This window comes from Dermacentor silvarum, chromosome 3 (genome assembly GCF_013339745.2).
Source record: "Dermacentor silvarum isolate Dsil-2018 chromosome 3, BIME_Dsil_1.4, whole genome shotgun sequence".
NCBI classification, from domain to species: Eukaryota; Metazoa; Arthropoda; class Arachnida; order Ixodida; family Ixodidae; genus Dermacentor; species Dermacentor silvarum.
This window is the reverse complement of record NC_051156.1, coordinates 53,135,904-53,142,990: the sequence shown is the minus strand read 5'-3', so window position 1 is coordinate 53,142,990 and position 7,087 is coordinate 53,135,904.

Sequence of the window (7,087 nt, the reverse complement as noted above, 5' to 3'; positions counted from 1 at the left end):
GTACGGGAGACGGTACATGATGCGAGAGCCGTCTGTTTCAATTCGATAAGTAGTTACAGTGGTCTGACCCAGGCCTCGCGAAGAAACGGCAAAACAAGCTTCATGCTTCATTAAAATGGTGAGGAGTGCATTGGTCTGGGCCGGATTGAGATGTGCACTCAAGGTGGCCTTAATAGCACTAGTGTGGCCTTCTGTGGGCATACAATGCGCGGAAGACATGGCAGGCGAAACACTGACGACACATACCGGCGCAGCGTCGGAGAGCTTGGCGACAGTAGACCCTTTCGGGAGTAGTAGTGGCTCAGGAGTCGTATTAAAGGCTGTGAGGCTGGCATAGCCACTCGAGAACCGGACCAAGCAAGAAGGGATCGCGAGTCCTCGAGAAATGCAACGCTGAGAAGATACAACCAATGCGTCTCCGTCGACAATGTCTGTTGACCCAACGGTAAGAATACGTTCTTCGTCTGGTGGGATAAGAAAATCCGCGGCTCCAATAAGGTTGGGACACGGGGAATCAAAAACTAGATAAGTCTCGGTGTCGCTGATGTGAATCCTTGGGTCGCCGCACGAAATTAGTGCAGAAGCAGCGGACAGGAAGTCCCATCCTAATATAATCTGATGAACGCACGTAAAAAGCACCGCAAGTTGCACATGATGACGAATACCGTCGATCAGAACGCGACCCCGCAGGGGCGTCTGCGTCAGCAGGCGTTCGCTGTGTTGCGACACCACGGACCCGAGCACACGAGGGTCGGACCCTCCCGCGTCTAACCGTGCGCGGCTTAGCCGTGTCCGGAGAAAAGAGGATCCTGGGGGTTGAGCCAATGCTGAGTGCTTGGACCTTTATGGCCCCTTGGCGGAGGCAACACACCCCTTTGGCCTCGGCTTCACGTAGACGGCACCCCCGGACTGACCCACCCGGGGGAAATCGGTGGTCGCCTTTTCCTATCCCCCTCTCCAACCTTTTGCTTTCCTATCTCCTTTCTTTTACTCTCCTATCATCTCTTCTCTTCCGTCACTTCCTAATTTTCACAGGCGGCTTGGGTTAGCCTTGTGTATGTGCCCTCTCTTGGGCATCTTACATTGGGTTATAGCAGCAATGCACGGCTGGCGCCTGCAGCCTTACACGTTAAGTGCTGCAGCGTCCCCTAGTTGGTCTCCGTGGTGGGTGGCCGCCATTGCCGCCGAAATAAACGAAAATAATATGGGAACGCCTGCATTTCCCCGTTTACTTGATCGTCACCCTCACAAGAGGGGACGCACCGAAGAACTAATAAGCCTATTCAAACCGAGAGAAATCTTTCCCCGTTTCCAAGTTGTTCACAGCGAAAAAACAGAAAAACCAGCTAGAACCGTATCACCTTTTCTAGTCGCAAAAGGCCTGACTGAAGGCCTTAGCCCTGGTTATAAGGTTACCAAAATGGCAAGTGGGGACCTCCTCCTTGAGATCCGTGATAAAGAACAGCACAGTAAAATAAACAAGCTTGTGGCATTTGGCGACATACCTGTTACCGTTTCACCGCATCGGTCTATGAACACAGCACGTGGAGTAGTGTCTGATGCAGATCTCATCGACTTGTCCGAAACCGAACTATTGGAAGGCTGGAAAGAACAAAACGTAACAAACGTACAGCGCATCGTTATCAGAAGAGACAATAAAGAAATTCCCACAAAACACCTCATCCTGACCTTTGCCACTTGCGATCTGCCACAAACCATAGAAACCGGATATACGAAGATAGCTGTCAGGCCATACATTCCTAATCCCAGAAGATGCTTCCAATGTCAAAGATTTGGCCACGGCTGGCAGAGCTGCCGTGGCAGATTGACATGTGCGAAATGTGGAACCCAAGGTCATGCCTCAGACAACTGTGAAGCGACACCTCACTGTGTAAACTGTGATGGTGAGCATCCAGCTTGCTCCCGGTCTTGTCCGAACTGGAAGAAAGAAAAAGAAATTATCACTCTCAAAGTCCGTGAAAACATATCGTTTAAGGAAGCACGCAAAAGGTGCTCACCATTCCACACGACCACTTACGCTGATGCGGCGCGTCAAGGGGCAGCGTCGCAGCGGCTATTGCCACCTGCCCAGCCCGCGCGCAGCGAGCTGTCGCTTGTGGCTCCTGCCCCTAGGGTGGAAGTAGCGAAGTCTACTCCACCCAACCAGCAAACAGGCCCGGTTACCCTAGGGTTGCCGGCACCACAACAGCCCTCGGTAGCAGCCTGCGCTACGCGTAACGAACCTGCAGGCCCGCCAGCAGCTCCCACGGTGGGTGCAGTCAAGGCTGCCTCACCCTCACGGGCCCCTGCTGGCGCTGGCAACAGCCGGCGCAGCTCAGGCCCAAAGGCAACCCCATCGACCTCCGGGATGATGGGCGCAAATGTCTCGTCCTTCGCGGCGAGACTTTCTCGTGAAACTTCTCGCTCGCAAGAGCGCGTGTCCGGCGCCTCACAAGAGGCAATCGACACCACACCCATCCTGACGGCGCACCAAGCGCCTAAGGAGCGGCGAGGTTCGCTCGACCGCTTCAGAAAGGACAAATCCCGCGTTACAGGGCCTGGAAAGGGCTCTGTAATCTAAGGCAACACTTCCTTTTTTAGTACACACAGCACCCATTTACATTCAGTATTGATACACAAATCATACAATGGAACATCAGAGGCTTTCTTAGGAACCTCGATGATGTACAAGAACTTCTCCACGAACATAATCCAAAAGTGCTGTGTGTACAGGAAACTCACTTAAAATGGGAACATGCGAACTTTCTCCGACAGTATGTTACGTTTCGTAAAGACCGCGATGATGCTCGTGCATCCTCAGGCGGTGTTGCCGTTATAATTCACAAAAGCATAGCGTGTCAACGTTTGAAGCTGCAAACGCCACTTGAAGCAGTGGCAGTCCGACTTGTTCTCCTAAACAAACTCGTCACAATTTGCTCGCTTTACATACCCCCACATTACCGCTTACACAAACACGAATTTCAGTCCTTGATAGACGAATTGCCAGAGCCCTATCTTGTTCTGGGCGATCTCAATGCACACAACAATCTGTGGGGCGACGCTCGCATCGATGCGCGAGGCCGTCTAATTCAAGATTTTCTGTTCTCATCCGGTGCTTGTCTGCTTAACAAAAAAGAACCTACATATTATTGTCTTGCAAACAAAACATTTTCCTCTATAGACCTCAGCATAGCTTCTCCATCCATATTGCCTGAACTTGAATGGGAAGTTATAAAAAACCCTTACGGGAGCGACCATTTCCCAATACTGCTGAGAGCACCAAGACAATACGAATCTCCACCACATGCTCCTCGGTGGAAGGTCAATGCAGCGGACTGGGATAAATTCCAAGCACTTACCAGTAAGCTCTCGTGGGCTGACATTTCATCGCTCGGAATTGACGGTGCCATCGAGTATTTGACTAATTTCATAATTGACGCAGCTTCTAAGTGTATTCCCCAAACAAGTGGACTTTCTAGCAAACGCCGTGTTCCTTGGTGGAATGAACAATGCCGGAACGCACGTAGGCAGCAGAACAAAGCATGGAGGCAGCTTCGCGATTATCCTACTGCTGAAAACCTTGTCAGTTTCAAGAAAATCAAGTCCCAAGGTAGGAGAACACGCAGACAAGCCAGGAGAGACAGCTGGCAAACATTTTTATCAAGTATCAACTCGTACACGGATGAGGCCAAGGTTTGGAACAGGGTGAATAGAGTGAGAGGACGACAAACACATCCGCCTCCCCTGGTACACACGCAGGGAGACAGCCTGGAGGACCAGGCGAACCATGGGTGCACATTTTGAACATGTGTCCAGTTCATCACACTATTCTCCAGCGTTTAAAAGATACAAATCAGTAATAGAAAAACAAAAACTGGACCGAAAGAGCACTGGAAACGAGCCATATAACCTACCTTTCTACCTAGCAGAGCTGCATGCATCACTCACCTGTTGCAACCAATCTGCCCCAGGCCCTGACCGTATACTATATGACATGTTGAAAAACCTACCCTCTGAAACGAAGAAAACCCTTCTCTGTCTCTATAACTCTATATGGACCTCCGGCGAGATCCCCTCTGCCTGGAAAGAGGCCATAGTGATCCCTATCCTGAAGCAGGGCAAGGATCCATCGTCCGTATCGAGTTACCGGCCCATAGCTCTAACAAGCTGCCTCTGCAAAGCTTTCGAGAAAATGATAAACCGTCGTCTGATACATTTCTTAGAATCAAACAAGCTGCTTGACCCATACCAGTGCGGTTTTCGCGAGGGTCGATCCACCATTGACCATTTGATACGTATTGAGGCACAGATACGTGAAGCTTTTGTTCACAAACAATTCTTTTTATCTGTATTCCTAGACATGGAAAAGGCCTACGACACCACATGGCGGTGTGGAATACTGAGAGACCTCTCCCACTTTGGTCTACGTGGTAATATGTTAAATGTCATTGAAAGTTATCTGCAGAATCGCACATTCCGTGTTCGAGTTGGCAATGCATTATCACGACCTTTTGTGCAGGAAACCGGAGTGCCACAGGGTGGGGTGCTCAGTTGCACTCTCTTCATTATAAAAATGAATTCCTTGCGTCTATACATCCCACGCAACATGTTTTATTCTACGTATGTCGGTGATGTACAAATTGGATTTAAATCATGCAACCTTGCAATCTGTGAGCGGCAGGTTCAGCTTGGTCTGAACAGGGTGGCTAAATGGGCAGACGAGAATGGGTTCTGCCTAAATCCACAAAAGAGCACCTGCGTCCTTTTTTCTCGAAAGAGAGGACTGTACCCTGACCCCGACATTGACCTGCAAGGACAGAGTCTACCTGTAAAAACGGAACACAAATTCTTAGGCATAATTCTTGACACAAAGCTAACATTCATACCACACCTAAAACATCTAAAAAACAAATGCATGAAAACAATGAATATTTTAAAAGTGTTGTCACGCACTACATGGGGTAGTGACAAAAAGTGTCTGTTAAACTTGTATAAAAGCCTCATACGAACACGCCTAGACTACGGGGTCATAATTTATCAGTCAGCCACCCCAACCGCGTTGAAGATGCTGGACCCCGTCCACCATCTAGGTATTCGCTTGTCTACAGGTGCCTTTAGGACAAGCCCTGTAGAAAGCCTTTACGTGGAATCCAATGAGTGGTCACTCCACTTGCAGAGGACCTACACAGCTTTTATGTATTTCCTTAGAGTGAATGCAAACAGTGAACATCCCTCATATTCCACCGTAAATGATTTGTCCAGCTCCCACCTCTTTCATAACCGACCTGCAGTAAGAGAGCCCTTCTCGTTGCGTGTGAGAAGTCTGGCTGAGGAAATGGATGTCCCACTCTTTGAACATCGTCTAATGCCACCAACTATAGAGGTCTCACCGTGGCAGTAGCTGATTGTAGACTGTGATTTGTCTTTTTTACATGTTACGAAGCACGCCCCGGTTACACACATTCGAATGCACTTCCTTGAACTGCAGCATAAATACTCCTGTCCGGAATTCTACACCGATGCATCAAAGTCTCATGCTGGCGTCTCTTATGCAGCGGTTGGTCCATCATTTTCAGATGCCGACGCCCTGCACCCCCTAACGAGCATTTTCACAGCAGAGGCTTATGCAATACTGTCGGCTCTTAAATACATCAAAGAATCGAAAATACCAAAAGCAATCATCTACACAGACTCGCTGAGCGTAGTAAAAGCCTTAAAATCTCTTAAGAGGCACAAAAATCCTGTAATAGTATCGCTTTATTCATTCATATGTAGTATTTATGCGTCTGGGCAGCATGTTGTGGTGTGCTGGGTGCCAGGACACCGAGACATCGAGGGAAATGTACTGGCAGACCAGCTTGCCACATCCATCAAGGCAAAAGCTGGCAACACATCTATGCTCGTCCCTGTTCTCGATATGAAGCCATATCTACGCAAGAGACTTCGAGTCCACTGGCAACGTTTGTGGGACGGCCAGACTCATAACAAGCTTCATTTAATTAAGCCCCGTTTAGGGAACTGGCCATCGACCACGAAATCTAGAAGAAATGATGTCCTATTCTGTAGGCTCAGAATAGGACACACTTATGGCACGCACAATTACTTGTTGTCTGGAGGCGAACCCCCGACCTGTACTAGATGTGGGGAGGTACTTACTGTACTTCACATCCTAGTACAGTGTCCACTAATAGAACCTGAAAGAAAGAAACACTTCGTTCAAGCCTATAGAGAGAATATACCCCTTCACCCAGCGATGTTTTTACATACTGACCCGCTATTTCAGCACGAATCAGTTATAGCCTTTTTAAACAACATCGACATTTTGCAAGTTCTTCGCCCGAGAGATTCGTAGCAGGGTCCTCTTTCAGAGGACGCTGCTGCGACAGCATTTTTGAAATGCACTCTCCTCCAGGCTCTTGCTTCTAAGGGTCTCTGTGAGGAAGTAGTGCCTTGTATCGCTCACAGCATTTTTATACCATATTCATTGCGCCCTATCACATCATTGTCATGATCTTATTAATTTTGTATTTTACGCACCTTTAGTGCGCAGATTTTAGGCCCCTTTACAGCCACCCTACACGTACCCACTGTCATTGATCATACCATTGCTCACTCAGTACACCACGTCTTGGCGCTCTTTGGCCATAGCTGGCCCTTGCGCCACAAAACAACATATATCATCATCATCAGCAGCACGGGGAATAAATATTTTAGTTTTAATAACGCTTCGACAGGGGCAAAAAATTAAGGTTTAATAATTGTCATTTATCCGTTAATTACCCAGCACACTTCAAAACATTTCTGTGCATTGCTGCTAACATTTTCCTTATTGCTTTTAAATATAACTTAGTCATAAGCAGCATACCTGAAAAAACTCGGGCACAAAAAAAAAGCACTGAAAAGAGAGCGCTTCGTGTGTGTCCTTAATTTTGCTGTGCTTTTTTTCGATTGCTGTGCTAAGAACTAAGTTATAAATCATCTGCTGGCCCATTAGTGCCTCATAAAGGGACACCAAAGACAAACACCTAAGAATTCTACCTTAATAACGTCTGCGAATAACTCGTTTCGTTTATTCCGCAGTAATACA